Source organism: Solanum lycopersicum, chromosome 9, assembly GCF_036512215.1.
Source record: "Solanum lycopersicum chromosome 9, SLM_r2.1".
Classification (NCBI taxonomy): Eukaryota; Viridiplantae; Streptophyta; class Magnoliopsida; order Solanales; family Solanaceae; genus Solanum; species Solanum lycopersicum.
The window spans coordinates 25,287,971-25,304,454 of NC_090808.1; the positions used below are offsets into that span (position 1 = coordinate 25,287,971).

General features: G+C 34.1%; 1 long non-coding RNA gene across 2 annotated transcripts; it reads left to right on the forward strand.

Annotated features, from left to right (window-relative positions):
- The first annotated feature begins 6,499 nt into the window (after window positions 1–6,499).
- Window positions 6,500–10,941, forward strand: LOC101255623 (uncharacterized). 2 transcript variants are annotated; one of them, XR_011211469.1, is made up of 5 exons: window positions 6,500–6,637; window positions 7,757–7,955; window positions 8,150–8,188; window positions 10,055–10,094; window positions 10,702–10,941. It is a non-coding gene; the product is annotated as an uncharacterized lncRNA (long non-coding RNA). The 2 variants fall into 2 exon arrangements; XR_183093.4 differs by lacking the exon at window positions 6,500–6,637 and having other exon boundaries at window positions 7,670–7,955.
- Window positions 10,942–16,484: the final 5,543 nt, after the last annotated feature.

Below are 16,484 nucleotides of genomic sequence, written 5' to 3' on the forward strand. Positions count from 1 at the left end.
GGACGTAAATCATACATCACACACAAGTATGATACGAAAAGACAAAAATAAATAAAATATCTTAGTACGTGGAACATAAAGACTCGCCATAAGCTGAAGTATTCAATAGAAGTCTAGCCACAAAAATGAAGGGTGGGAACGTTGGACCAGACATTCATGAGATAATGTGGGTAAACATATGCATTAGTACATGAAATGTACTAACTATGATGCAATATTCATAAAGATGAACATAGTAGTATAAATTGTTTTAAAACGTGTAACTATAATCAATATTTGGAATGTAAAAACTAGGAAATAAAACATGGAAATTTAATGATATAGTTAATGCATTTGATGTAAATGACATAATAAAAGCTTTAAAGAAAAATCATCATTTTTTTGTATTTATATGTCACGCCCCAAATTCAAGGGACATAACTGGCTCCTGATGCCGAAAATCAGGCCCAAGCTGACCCTACTGTACCATTTGCTACTAGCATAAGAAACAACATACAATCAAGAAAACAAACAAGTGATCTCAGCTTAAAATTAAGACCTCGTCCTATAAGGCCCTTGTTAACAGATCTATAAAAGAAACAGCTACACCTAACAGTTCATATAAATAAATAGCCAACTAGCACAAAAGTTTTTATTGGTTCTCAAGGCCACCATGATATCTGTAAATATATCAAGCCTATACACGAAATAGCTCACACGCTTCACCAAACCAACAAACTAGGCTCGTATTTCCATAAGTTATCTATATAGCCCACACACTAGTCTACAAGTCTCTTAGAGTAGAAAAGATTTGGAGGACATGGCCCCAACCTACCCATAAATATATGTACAACAAAAACTAACAAACTTTCCAAATATGGCTGCTCCGAACGAAAGGGGATAGCCAATCAGATAGATGTAAATCCTGCTGCTAAGGAGGTCTACTGGCTCGTCTATTGGTACCCGCATGCTGGATCAACAAGGCACTGGATGTTGATCCTGATTACTTGTGTCTTCATCATAAGACAATGTATATCAACTAGCATAAGTATATTAAATGTATGAGTATGAGAGTTAGAATGCTAACAACATCTTTAAGCTTAAGAATGTAAGAAGAAACTTACATTCGCTCTACTCAACTCATGAACTACTGAACTTAATATAAAGCAATAGAAACACATGTAATATATATAAAGCTTTGTAAAACAGTAAAAAAAACTCAGTTCGTTAAAGACGCTGCAAACTCAACTTTTCTAATATATGAAAGTAATATAGTTTCCGTAAGAGATTCTCTAACTGATAACCATTAGTATGTGCTTAAGAAATGGTACAACGTCTTACCTCATGTTGCAAGAGGACCGTCCTATACCTTGCCATTAGTATAGAATCTGAACTACTAAGTGGATCCACTAGTCTATGCTAAAAATCACTAAGGAATCATTTAAAAAATATGACCATTCTTCTGTCTATGTTGGCTATATGGTTTATGGGGGCTTAATTTAATATGAATTCGCGTCCTCATATTGGTACTCAATACTACTCCCAAAATAATTATCTTATGTGTTTTAAAAATAACTTCTTATCTGGTTTGAGGTAATTGCTCAAACTTAGCTTTATAAACTCTTCTTGGAAATCATAGTTTCCTTTTTACTAGAACTAACCAAAGGCTTTGTTGGAAGTATAGCTTCCTTCCTTGCTAAAAATGTTAAAACACTTGTAACTCAAATCATTACTCTTATAATTTTTGCGAAATGAAATGAACTCTTTACTTTTTGCTTAACTTGTAATTTAACTCTTAGTCTTAGTTCCCTTATAACTTTTGAGAATTTAACTCAACTCATTACTCTTTGTTCAACTTGTAGCTTTAGCCTTAAAACAAAGTTAAAATGTTTGTTTAAGACTCTTGAAAACTTTAAGAACTTACTTTGATTTGCTTCTTAACTTTTATACTTGACTCTTAACTTCTTTGACTTTGATCTTAACTTTCCTTAAATTTGATTATGGATTCAAGGTTCACAATCTCATGTTTATGGATGATTTAATGTTGTTTAGATATACCTTAGAGTGTTGGAATAAACTATAAAATGTGGGTACACCAAATTGGAAAGCCCTTGCAACAGTTCTTCCAATGATATAAAGAACTGACTCTAACTAATTCTGAGCTAGAAGTTGTGTACGTTTAAAAATAACCAAACATTACTTTCTTAACTTTTGAAAAATTTTCAGAATTTCCCTTCTCTTTCAAAAAGTGATTTTTTTTAGTTTCTTAGCTTATTCTTGGCTATTACGAGTTATGAGATGTTACAATATCTCTCCGTTGGAAACTCATCCTCGAATGAGATTTCTTTCACTAATCCAAGAATAGTAACCTAATGTTTAACACTCGGCAATCAAAATCAAGTAATAACATACTCATAGTTTACAAAGTAATGAAAATAGAATTAGTACCTTGGTCTATGTTCTCTCCAGATTCAAACGTGGATATCTCTTATTCATATCCTCTTCATCTTCCCAAGGTGATTCTTCAATAAATTGGTTCCTCCAAAGGAGCTTGACTGACACAACCAACTTCGTTTGCAACTTGCAAAATTGGCGATCTAAAGTCTGAATCGGAATCTCTTCATAGGATAAGCTATCATGATTTCCATTATTTTCATTTAATACAATCAATGAAGTATAACCCATGCACTTCTTCAACATAGAAATATGAAATACCATATGAACCGTTGCTAACTCTTGTGGTAGCTCCAACTCTTAGGCTACACTGCCAATTCTCTTCGAGATTCTATAAGGACCAATATACCCGGGACTTAGTTTTTCCTTCTTACCAAACCTCATAACACACTTCTTGGGTGAAACTTTTAGATATACCTAATAATTAACATCAAACTCCAACGACCTCCTCCTAAAATCTGTGTAGGAGTTTTGGCGACTCTGTGCGGTTTTCAATCTCTTTTGAATCACCTTCACCTTCTCCATAGTTTGGTGAACTAGATTTTTTCCTATCAATCCTGCTTCACCAACTTTAAACCACCCAAGAGGAGATATGCATCTTCTCCCATAAAGAGCTTCATATGAAGCCATTTGGATGCTCGAATGGTAGGTATTGGTGTAAGTGAACTCAATGAGAGGTAGGTGATCATCTCAATTCCCCTCGAAATAAATCACACAATCCCTCAACATATATTCTAGGGTATAGATAGTATGCTCTGATTTTCCATTTGTCTGAGGATGAAAAGCAGTACTTAAGTTCACCTTTGAACCTAAACCTTTCTTGAAAGACTTTCAAAACTCAGCAGTAAATTGTGCACCTCTATCTGATATGATTGAAAATGGTACTCCATGAAGTCTCACCACTTCTTGAATGTACAACTTAGCATAATCCTCGGCCGAATGGGTAGTCTTCATCGGCAAAAAGTGGTCTAATTTTTTAATTTTATCGACAATTACCCAAATAGAATCATGCTGCTTGCGAGACCTTGGCAATCCTGTGATGAAGTCCATGTTAATCATCTCCCACCTCCATTTCGTAAGTTCTATATTCTAAACCAAACCTCTAGTCCTTTGGTGTTTAACTTTCAGTTTTTGGCAATTTGGACATTTGGCAACAAACTCAGCAATGCCCTTCTTCATGCCTTCCCACCAATAAACCTCACTTAAATCGCGGTACATCTTTGTGGAACCCAAATAAATGGAATATCTTGAGCTATGAGCTTCCTCTATGATTCTTTCTTGGAGATCATCAACCCTAGGTACACACAACGTACCTTGATACTTTATCACACCATCTCCCCCTTGTTCAAAAGCTAATAATCTTTGCTTATAAACATTCGCCTTCAAATCAAGCAAAATGGGGTCTTGGTATTTATTCTCTTTCACTTCTGACACTAATGATGGCTTAGCCCCATTGGTCACCACTATCCTCCTTCTGTGGAATCCATAAGTCGGACTCCCAGGCGTACAAGTGTGTGAACATCTATTTCTAGCTCCCTCTTTTATCCTCAACATGGGTGGTGCTACCCTTGGATAACTTGCTTAAGGAATCAACAACCACATAATCCTTACCTGGGTGGTAGAGAATACTCATGTCATAATCCTTGAGTAATTCCAACAACATCTTATGTCTGAGATTTAGCTCTTTCTGGGTGAACACATATTGCAAGATCTTGTGATCAATGAATATGTCCATGTGAACACCATACAAGTAATGGCTCCATATCTTCAAGGAAAAAACCATATCAGCCAACTCTAAGTCATGGGCTGGGTAATTTTTCTAATGAGTCCTAGACCGTCTAGAGGTATAAACTATAACCTTGCCAGTATGCATTAACACAAAACTCAAACCAACTCTTGATGCATCATAGTATGTCACAAAAACTTGAGTACCCTCTAGTAAGGTCAAAACGAAGTAGTAGTCAACCTCTTTTTCAATTTTTGAAAGCTTTTTTTACAAGATTCAGACTATTGAAACTTTACTGTCTTCTGAGTTAGCTTGGTCAAAGGAGACGAGATAGATGAAAACCCCTCAACATATCTTCCATAGTAGCCAGCCAAACCCAAGAAACTTCTTATATCTCTTGTAGATATGGGTCTAGGCCAACTCTGAACTGCTTATATCTTTTGGGTATCAACACTAATCTCATCACTAGAAACTACGTGGCCTAATAATTCCACAAACATAAGCCAAAAATCACACTTGGAGAACTTGACATATAACTTCTTATCCTTGAAGAATTATCCTGAGGTGACTAGCATGATCTTCTCTTCATTCCTTGAATTGATTAGTATGTCATCAATGAAAACGATGACAAACATATCTAAATAAGGTTTGAAGACACTATCCATAAGATCCATGAATGTTGCAGGCACATTAGTCAAACCAAAGGACATGACAAAAACTCAGAATGCCCATGTCTGGTTCTAAAAGCTGTCTTTGGAATATCACATTCCCTAACTTTCAACTGATGGTAGTCTGATCTTGAGATCAATTTTTGAGAAGTAGGAAGCACCCTGAAGCTAGTCGAATAGATCATCTATCCTTGGGAGAGGATACTTATTCTTGATGGTAACCTTATTCAATTGGCGGTAGTCTTTACACATCCTAAGGAAACATTCGTCTTTCTCACATACAAGACCGGAGTGTCCTAAAGTGAGACAATTGGTCGAATAAAACCCTTAGCCAAAAGATCTTTCAATTGTTCTTTCAACTCTTTTAACTCTGTTGGTGCCTTTTTATATGGCTTAATAGATATAGAGCAATCCTTCATATCAATACTTTAAGACACTATGCTCATTCATACTTCATCAAATCATATACTTAACATGATAGCATATAAATCAATTCATAACATGATGTACTTAAAAACCAAACCTAGGAACTATCCGATAAAGGTACATATGTAAAATGCATAGAAAAGGTTCGATACCCTTACCCATACTAGTACACCTATCAAGTCATCCTAGTTAAGAAATACATAACATACGCACATACATTTACCTTACATGCATAGCAGTAGACATTTAGTGAATATGAGAACAACCTTTCATTAGACACCACGACTCTTTGCTACATTGTAAGACTACAACAAAAGCAGGATTTAGTGACAATTATTCAGCGACAATAATATAATTGCCACTAAATAGTAATTTAAAGCTATTCGTAGCGGCAATTAACCTTATGCCAGTAAAAAGTAGGGCAACTTTCACATATAGTAAATAAAAAAATCATATTTGTATGCTATAGCAAAGTTCGCGTAATGCGCTCCATAACAAACATATAAATGTATAATTCACTATAGATATACAATTGTATGATTCACTGGTCTATTTCGCTATAATTGTATAATTCGCTGGCCTATTTCGTTGCAATTGTAATATTCACAATTGTATTATTCGCTGGCCTATTTCGTTTTAATATCTATAGAAAAATTTGCATTTGTATGCAATTGAATCGAAGTAAAATGTTTGTATATTGTATAATTATAAGTGTATAGGAAGAAGATATATATTTTTGCATGTGTATATACAATTTTCTCTCGATTATACAAAACAGAAACACAATTTATACACTTCTATTGTATAAAGCGAGAGAAAATTGTATTTCGCTGCAATTGTATAATTCACAATTGTATAGTTCGTTGTCCTATTTCGCTGCCACATCTGTATAAAATTTGCATTTGTATGCAATTGAATAGAAGTAAAATGTTTGTATATTGTATAATGAAGTGTATAACACGAAAATATATGTTTTTGCATATATGATTTTCTCTCGCTTTATACAAAACAGAAACACAATTTATACACTTTTGTTCTATAAAACGAGAGAAGCGAGCAGAGGGAAAGTGACAACCGAGAGTTTAGAGAGAGAGGCGACTAACAAACGTTTGCTATGGGGCTTAGTTAAATCAAATAGTAGTTACCCCATTTATTTTAAACTATTAGGTTGTTATTATGTATAATTATGCCTAAAAAGTAACCCTTAATAACAATTAGTTTTAAAAGCCAATAGAAACTTTTACCCTAGATACCCAAATTCTCTTAGTCAATTTTTACTCCATTCTTAAAGTTTTGGAAGTCACGATGGCTGCGATGGATTTGAGCTCTAAAGCCTCCGTTAATTTGAAGCTTACTTCAATGGCTACTATGGGTTTGAGCTGAAGCACGCATCAATTTTTTCTTTCTGCTCGATCTCTCTTTAATCTCTCATTCTAGTTCTTAATCCTCATTTTCTCTGTGATTTTCTTTTGTTATAAATGCTTACATGCATATGCTATCAACTTATAATTATGTTTTTTAGCTTTAATTATCTTCTGATTTGGTTATAATTTTGTTTAAATTCGTTTATAAGTTAAACTTGAGTTTGATTAATTTGTGATTGATTCGAAAAGCTTCAACTGTAACTCATTTAGTAGGATTTTGATGTAAACCTAAATTAACCCAATAAGGTGTTACCTACAGCTAGAAATTCTGCTTGTTGTAATGAACTGAAATCATCAAATTTACTGTAACACTGGATGACGAGGAAAGCTGACCATTTTTTTATACCAAAAGGTATCTCGTGCGAGTTTTCACTTTCCTCCAAGCATGGATGTACTTAAGCCTCTTATCAAGCATCAACATTTGTTGTCTATAAACAGACTAGAATATTTGGACAAATTCCTCTGTGAAAGGGTCCCCTGCAGCTCTGAAATTCTTCAGTTCCTCATAAAGTCTTAATGTATCTATTCCATTCAATCCTACTTTACTCTTCAAATTGAAGTGCTACAAGAATCACCAATTGACAACCCCGAGCTCGTTTTAGGCATTTCTCTAAAGCAGCAAGGAAATCCAAACTTATTTCTAAATTCTGCTGCATACACGTTTCTTATATCATTGTGGTTGGAGATTAAACACACACACTCTCTCTCTCATTTGAGTTATAGGAGAACTTGGTTGTAAGAAAACCGTAGGCATGTGATGATTAGTGTTAGGAAACTCTGAAACCTGCATGTTGCTTGTTCCTTAAGGTGAATCCTGTGTAACTAAGTACTAGTTCTCTTAATGCACTCTTTTGTGAAAAATCAGGTAAAGTGCTACTGGTAAGCTATAATTTGTTTGTTATATAAATTAGTTTGACGTAAGATGTAATTTGTAAAGCTGTTGAATGTCTTTTGGTAAGTAGTTTCCAATGCAGTCTCTATTGGTAAGCTTAGACACGGCGAAGACAAGCTTAAACACTATATCAAGAACTACTATGTTAATTATTTTATCTTTATGCTATTTTTTTTTGTAATTGCAGAAAATAAGGAATATCTTGAACAATCATGGAGAAATCTAGAAATAGAAGATGGATGGATTACAGTAGAGTCAGTAAAGAGTATTTAGATGGAGTAGAAAATATTCGCGATTTAGAAGATGATAGCAATGGTTGGGTAAGAGGTGGAGTTGAAGGTATAGAAATCGTTAAGGACTGAAATTTCAACTTCCTCCAATAGAAGGTGAGTGCATATTAACTATTTTGAAGCTACTGCAAGTTACTTATTTTTCCAGCGAAGTTTCTGTTACTTGTATAAGTTTACGCTATTTATTTTTGTGATTAATATGTTATCTTAAATTTTAAAGTGGAAACCTTTGTTCTTTTCCACTATCACAGATATACTGAAAATCTCCCTCCTTTTTGCATCTGTTATAGGCCATGTTTTTGGGAGGAACAACATTGGGATTATGTCAGGTATGTCTTTCTCCAAATCTATTTCCTTGTTATACTGAATTTTGAAGCTATTGCCAATATATTTCCGCAAACAATTTGGTTAAACAGGTGAACACATATTGAAGTCATTAGATGAAACTTTCCCAGTGCCATCTGAGGCTGAAGGGATATAGAAAAGTTCCTATCCTTGAGCTCATAATCTTGGTTATACATTTTTTAAAGACAGAACATAAATATCAGGATGCTCCTTAACCAAACTATTTAGCAAACAAAGGCATGAAATTTTGCAGAACAGGGTTCATTGTGTTGCAACTGATTAAGGTCTAATATCATGGTACCCGACTCATTGTGCCGACAAAAGATGTTGAATAAACACAAGGATACTTAGAAGAAGCAAGAGGAACACTAGAAGAAATAGCTTATGTGTCTACTGTCAAGGATTAAGATTTATACCAGTACTAAGAGAAGTTAGAATTGGACATTAAGACAGAAACTGGTAAAAGACTACCAAGGCATCTCCTTTGTTGTCTAGTTTCACTCCTCTGGTAAGTAAATGTATCGTTAAGCTAACATATGCTTGGAACTGAAGAGTATTGAAAGTGTCCTCTTCTTTTACTTGTTTCTTTTCTGAGATGAGGTAATGGGTAATGCATACAAATCAGATTCTTTGTTAGGATCAAAAACATATATTTGATTGCATTATCGATCATTACATCTGCATCTTGAGTTCTATTTTATACGTTGTTATTTGGTCATGTATTCTACTAGTGCAGCTTTCTAATTAGGAGGAGTATAAGTGAATAAGCTAGTACACCTACTTTTAGAAAGGGGTTTAGAGTACTAAAACAATAATTAGCAAGAAAGTTGTAATTGAACGGACAAATTAAAACAGAAACGTATGTCCCCAAAATTCATGTTGCACATTCCATAATCTGTATGTTTCTAAATTTTAGTTTTGCCGATTTGATTAGGGAAATAAATTTTCACTTACAGAAGAGAACTACTGTATAGAAATGTTCTTTTTCTTCTAAATATAACTAGTCTTTGTTATTTGGAATATATTTTGAATTGTTTGTAGATGTGAGATTCGATAATAATCTAATACATTTCTAAGGTTTCAAGGAGATGATCTAGAATTTTCAATTTATTATGATATACTTGATGTGTCATTATTCACATATGGTTGTATTAAGTCGATGCTGTAGAATAATTCAGGACTTAAATTACAATAGGGACAATACATTATTTGGTACCTATTGATAGTGTTAGGTAGCAGATAGATGGTGCAATGTTTGAGGTTGATCTCCCGGAACTCACCGTGTAATTAGATGCCTATAAGAAGAAAGGGAACAAAGTATAAGTAAAATACATACGATGGTGGGAACATAAGAGGATGTTTGATTAAGCAGATTGACAAAAGATATTGGGTAGGCTGGTGTATTCAAATTATGTGGTGTAAAGCTGGACAGTGCATTGTAAGCTACCAATGAGATGAGGAAAAGAGATATAAATTGAACAAGTGTAAACTTAGATCAATGGTTCCAAGGTTCAATAATATATAGTTACAACTTTCATGTATTATTGTACTTGCTACGCCGAAGTGAATCCTCTCTCCAGCAACACCGAAACATAATCAGAGAAGTTATTGGTTCTTACTGTTGAGATCTTGAGAATGAGCAACACCGAAACATAATCAGAGAAGCTACTGGTTTTTCCAGCCAAGTTTCTGTTACTTTTTCTCAAGCTTACACTATTTATTTTCGTGATTGTTTTAATTTGTTATCTTGATGTTGCTTTTGATAATATTGTAGTGGATGTGGAAACCTCCCTTCTTTAACACTACCACAGATATACTGAAAACCTCCCTCCTTTTTGCATCTGTTATAGGCCATGTTTCTGGGAGGAAGAACATTGGTGATTATATCAGGTTTGTTTTTCTCCAAATCTATTTCCTCATTATTCTGAATTTTGAAGCTATTGCCTTAGGTATATTACATTGTAGTCCTTCTAGGTAACACTAGGTGACTAGTCCAATAGTAGTAGAATAATTTGAATGATGAAATTGCAGACATTTATAGCATACTCATGCCAATATTCTGCTCATACAAAATACAAATGTTGATTTTATTCTTATACATGGAGCATTACATGTTTGAGTTACTATATTTGGACAAGATGTTAAGGTGTTCCTTATTGCTCTTGCATAATTGATTTATTAGACGTTCCAACCAAGTTGGACAAGTTGGCATAGACTTCCTTCATATCTGGGCATTCATTTGGATCCTCATTCAAGCATTTTACTGCTACGTCTGTGATGTTATTAGCAAGCTCATCATTATCTTGCAAAATTGATTTATCCACTATTGATCTTTTTTTTTTTCTCCTTGGAGCTGCTTCATAATCTAGTGGTGGATTGCCATTTTCTTCTCTATTTCGTCAAATTTTAATCACCTGGTCTTAGTGAGTAAGATATGTAATTGTCATATCAATTTATCGTCATCTAACCATCTGTCGCTATTGCTATATGTGCACAGTGGTATACTCATGCAAATGGTGAGCTTGTTCAAGGAATGACAGACTGATCGATCAAGCTGCACATTTTGCATTAGGGAAAAAAATAGTGGCTTTATTGACTTATTTTCTCCATTGTTGAACATATGTTTTCTATTTTAATAATTCATAGTTTCGTTTACCGCTAACGAGATAAGAAAGTGAATGTAATAAAGATTGTTTGATCTTATTTTAAGTGAATGACATTGTTTTGAGTTTGGTAATTCTTTTTTTACTACCTTCGAACTTATTTTTCTTGTAAATTTTATTTGTGATGTTATAAAAGGGGGTTGAACATGTCAATTATGGTGAATTTATGATCAATTTTAAGGTTTTAAGGCTTTACAATAATTTAGTGACAACTATTATCTTTGCGGCAATAACAAAAGCCACAAATATGTTTGTTTCTACTGTGGCTTTAATGGCAATTGTAAAGGCCGCTAAATAAATACCACCAAAATTAATTACTTTTAGCGGCAATAGTAAGGGTCTTTGCCGGCACTCAGCATAAATATCATTAAAGGCTTTAGCAACATTGGATCAAATGACATTTATTCAAATGCCGGTAAATGTATTTGTGGCATTAAATATTGCCGCTAAAAGAAATATTAAATGCCACTTAAAGTCTTTTTTGGTGTAGTGTAAGCATGCATAATATGTGAGTATGTGTATCAATGGTCAACATGATCATCTAATGGCTATCAACCAACACATGGTAGCCACCCTCTTAAGACCACAACATACAACCAAGCATAGGCCACACAACACAATTTAGCATAGAAGGCAAGCCAACTTCATATTACACTTTAAGACTCCTAACATTAGCTATTCACACATCCACATAGGGGTATATGAGTAGGGGTCATCAATCCTTAACAATTCATTAATGGCAGCATTTACACATGATCTTAACATAACCATTTACATGCTTATAACACTAGCTACATAACCTAGATTCACAACTAGAATTAAAAACTAGGCACAAGTTACACATAGTGTGATCATCATAACTACACACTCATATATACATCAATTTGCCTTCAAGGCCATAGTCAACTCATATATATAATGACAATAAATAAACACCGCCACCATAAGTGGATCATACCAAACAATGACATACAAGGCTTCATCAACTACAATAATATAGAAAAGTAGAGGAGAAGAGTAGACTTACCAATTCATCAACCTTTCGATCAATATTGATCAATACACCTTTTCATCAACAATATATGTATAGGGTAGTATCTAAATGTACTTTAATCATGAAAGAAACCATGTACAAGTCGCTACAAGATCATACTATAACCTAATACAATACATCACATATGTACTAGAAAGTATAGAGTTATAGACCATCAACCAATTTCCCTAGTCTTGATCATCAATCATATTTTATCAATAACATACATTTAGGGCAGTGGCTAAAAGGATAGAACATCATAAACTAATCATGCTTCATCTACCCTAGAATATAGATCACATCATATACATCACCATATCAAGTCTATAGGCTAGAAGAACCTAAATCAATCCTTACCAATTCAATTGTTATCTTATTCATATTGGATCAATTATATCTAATTATCATCACATCACACATTTAGGCAGTAGCTAAGACAATTCACCATAATCGAGTCACATAACAACCATTCTAACGTCAAAGCCACAAGTTACTACATGATAGACTAGCCTTATTCAGAACATTCAAACTTGACCTTCAAGGATCATTCATCAACAATTTATCATCAATGCACATACTAGACAATAGGTATAAGCATATTAACATAATTGAATCACAATTCGATACACATGAGACCAAGATCATAAAGTCATATATAGGCTAAAGTCGAGTTTGTGTGAGAGCATGGGTTCATGATGAAATTGGATTGAAAATCACGTCCAAATCAGTAGATAATCATCAATACATTAATATTATGCTTTTGAAATCAATTTGAGAAAGAACCATGGCTAGATTGAAGAAGAAGAGATCTGATCATGAAACTTCTTTGAAAACTTTGAAGAGGACTCTCTAGATGAAAGATTAACTAGAGATGAAGGATCACAATACTATTATTAGATTAAGAACCCAATAAAAATTGGTGAAGAAACCATGAATTACCATCTACAAGCTGACCTTGAACTTCACCTTCAATGGAGGTTTCTAGAGAGGATATTTTGGGAGAGGGAGGTTTTGATTTTGAATGGAGAATTGGTGGGCTATTCAAGTTTTAAAAAAATTTAATATACCCAAAAATAGGTAAATAAACCTCCTAGGGTCAGGTTATCTTGTGGGGTGAATTTCTCATTTAACCAATAAGTAAGCAGGGTGCATGGTAGTAACTGAAGCCTGCAACGATGGCCAACCATCGATGCCACGTTGGCCCATCGATGGACCGTTTGTGGCTTCTGTCGTTTGGGTATTAGGCTGTTCTTTGGCTGAGCCTTCCGCATGCTAAGTGTACATTGACTCCTCCCCATCGACGGGGCGTCATTCAATTGGCGAGGCGTCATTTGGCTAAGTCGATTGACACTGCCAAGGCAGTGTCTCGCCAGCCTTTAGGTCTTTCTTGAGGGCCTTTTGTAGGGCCCTTGGGAGTCTTACCCGGACGTTTCCAACGTGAATATACACCTTAACATGTTTAACACATTCCATGCAAGTTTCACCCAAAATGAACACGTAAAACACATCCAAACATGCATGACACACTCAAGACACACATGAACGTCTCAAGGGCTAACTTTTGAATGTCTTAGACTTTCTTGGACGTTTGACCTCCAAAATTTATGAAAATCCATAAACTTCTTATAAACATCATTATTAATCATATAAGGACCTCATAATCTCATGACACACACATAAGCACATAAAAATACATAAGTCCCCTTAGGTGACTAGTCGTCGAACGTCTTGGTCGTCCCTTTACATTTGATTCCAAACGACTTCAAATCAGCCGTGCGTACTTTAAAACACTCCATTAACATTTTAACAAGCTTATAGGCACATGTTAGGCTCTAGACACCCTAACTCATTTTGAGGGTCTAACACCATATCTCCGTGCGTGGTGTTTGTACGCGTATATCTCGAAAAAATAACCAAGAGGGAATAAAAAATTACCTCAATCGGACATTCGAGACAAAAGTTATGACTGTTTGAAGTTTCACAACTTTACAACTACCTTTTTTGAGTTACACTCCTTATTTTATGAAACTTCAAATGATCGTAACTTTGACCTCAAATATCCGTTTGAGGCGATTTTTTATTTCAATTTGGTTATTTTTTTAGATTTACGTGGTAAACTCAATTCCTTTATTTGATTTTCTTCTTTATTTTCCTATTTTTATAATTTTACTTATATATAATCATTCAAAGATAAAAGTAAAATTATAAACCTTATCTTAGTGCTTGGTGTTTTCTAGTGTAGATATAAAAAAATAACCAGATTGAAAAAAAAAAGAAATTGTCTCAATCGGACATCCAAGACAAAAAGTAATGACCATTTAAAGTTTCACAAATTTACAACTACTTTTTCTGAGTTACACTCTTTATTTTGGTGAAACTTCAAAGGATCGTAATCTTGTCCTTGAATATCCATTTAAGGACATCTTTTTTTCAATTTCACCATTTTATCGAGATATACGTGGTCAATTCAATTTCACTATTTGATTTGCTCTTATTATCTTGTTATAATTATACTTAGATATAATCACTAAAAGAAAAAAGTACAAATATAAACATTATCTCATTGTGTGGTGTTTGTTCTTGTAGACCTCGAAAAAATAACCCGATTGAAAAAAATTTGCCTCAATCGGACATCTGAGGCAAAAGTTATTACCGTTTGATGTTTCAAAAATTTACACTAATTTTTTTTAGTTAAACTCTTTAATTTATGAAACTTTAAATAATTGTAACTTTTCCCTCGAATATCCATTTTAATCGATTTTTTTCCCATATTGGTCAGTTTTTTGAGATCTACGTGGTAAACTCAATTTCTTTATTTAATTTTTTTTCTTTTATTTTAATTTTACTTATATATAATAATAAAAAAAGAATAACTCTAAATTCTATCTCAGTGTGTGGTGTTTGTTCGCGTATATCTCGAATAAATAATCGAATTGAAAAAAATTGCCTCAATCGGACATCAGAGGCAAAAGTTATGACCGTTTGAAGTTTCACAAATTTACAAATACTTTTTTTTGAGTTACACTCTTTAATGTGGTGCAACTTCAAATGACGTAACTTTGGCCTTGAATATCCGTTTGAGGCAAAAAAAATTCAATTAGGTTATTTGTTTAGATCTACATGGTAAACACAATTCTTTTATTTGATTTAATTTTTTTCTCTTATTATAATTTTACTTACATAGTCACACAAATATAAGTAAAACTATAAACTATATCTCAGTGTGTGGTGTTATTTTGCGTATATATCAAGAAAATAATTAATTTGCATTAAAAAGTTGCTTCAATTTGACGTCTGAGGATAAAGTTATGTCCGTTTGAAGTTTCATAAATTTACCTTCTTTGAGTTACACTCTTTAATTTGGTGAAACTTCAAATGATTGTAACTTTGCACTCGAATCTGTTTGAGCTGATTTTTTTTTCAATCTGGTTATTTCTTTAAGATTTACATGGTACACTTTATTCCTTTTTTGATTTGATTTTTCTCTTATTATAATTTCACTTACATATAGCCACGCAAATATTAAAAAACTATAAACCCTACCTCAATTTATAGTGTTTGTTCGCGTAGATCTTGAAAAAGTAACCAAATTGAAAGAAAAATGTAACATCTCGTAACTTGAAATAACTGAGAATATGCTAAGAAACCAAGAATAATCAGTTTTGGGAATAACTAGGGAAATCTGGAAATTTCCAGGTTTCAAAAGTGAGTTTTGGTCATTTTTAAACGGCCACAACATCCTGCCTAGAAGGAGTTTGGATGATTTCATTATATGGGATGGAAAACCATTGGGAAGATTTTTCTAACGCCGTCGAGTTTGCAAAATTTGATGTCGTATGAGGGAGATATGTCTTTTCAGAAGTTGGGTTGTTGAGCTAAGGAAAATCCAATCCTGATTAGGGTAAAGTTGTCTTTTCACCCTAGTAAGGTTATATTACAGGTAAAACCAAGTCCCAAATAAGCTTTAGAAAAACTAAGAACGCTTAGGGCTTGGAAGAAAAGAGAAAAGAAGAGCAAGATCGAGAATTGTCCAAGAACGCCAAGATCGTTGTGTGGATTTCGTCGAGGGTGATCCCTATCGAAGTATGTGAGATCATTTTGTGTTGGGTCCTTTCACCCACCCCAATTTTATTCAATTCATCAATTTAGAGTATATTGAATAATGAATATGGAAGTTCTTGATGAAAATTCGTTAAATTCTTGTTGCTTGAATTGTAGTGTATCTCTAATAGATTTGATTCATGTTTCCAGACTGATTTTGGGTCTAATATATTGGGTAATGAGGTATTTAGTGATCCTAATTATTTGGTGTGGGATCTGTGGAAGTTTAGGAGGTTTAGAGATGAAAATCGAAGAAGAAAAGTCAAAGGTCCCGTCAGACAATCCCTGGGGCGCCGCGGCTGCAAGAGTCCCTCAAGGAAGGCTCTATCTGATAGGTCCTGGCGGGCCACGATAGCGAGAGCGCCTCAGACCAGAGTCTGTCTGACAGGCCCTGGTGGTCCACGCCTCTCAAAGCGCCAAGATCCCCTAGAGACCCCGTTCTTTCCCTATCTTTTCGTACTAGTTCCTATGTAATGTATCTAT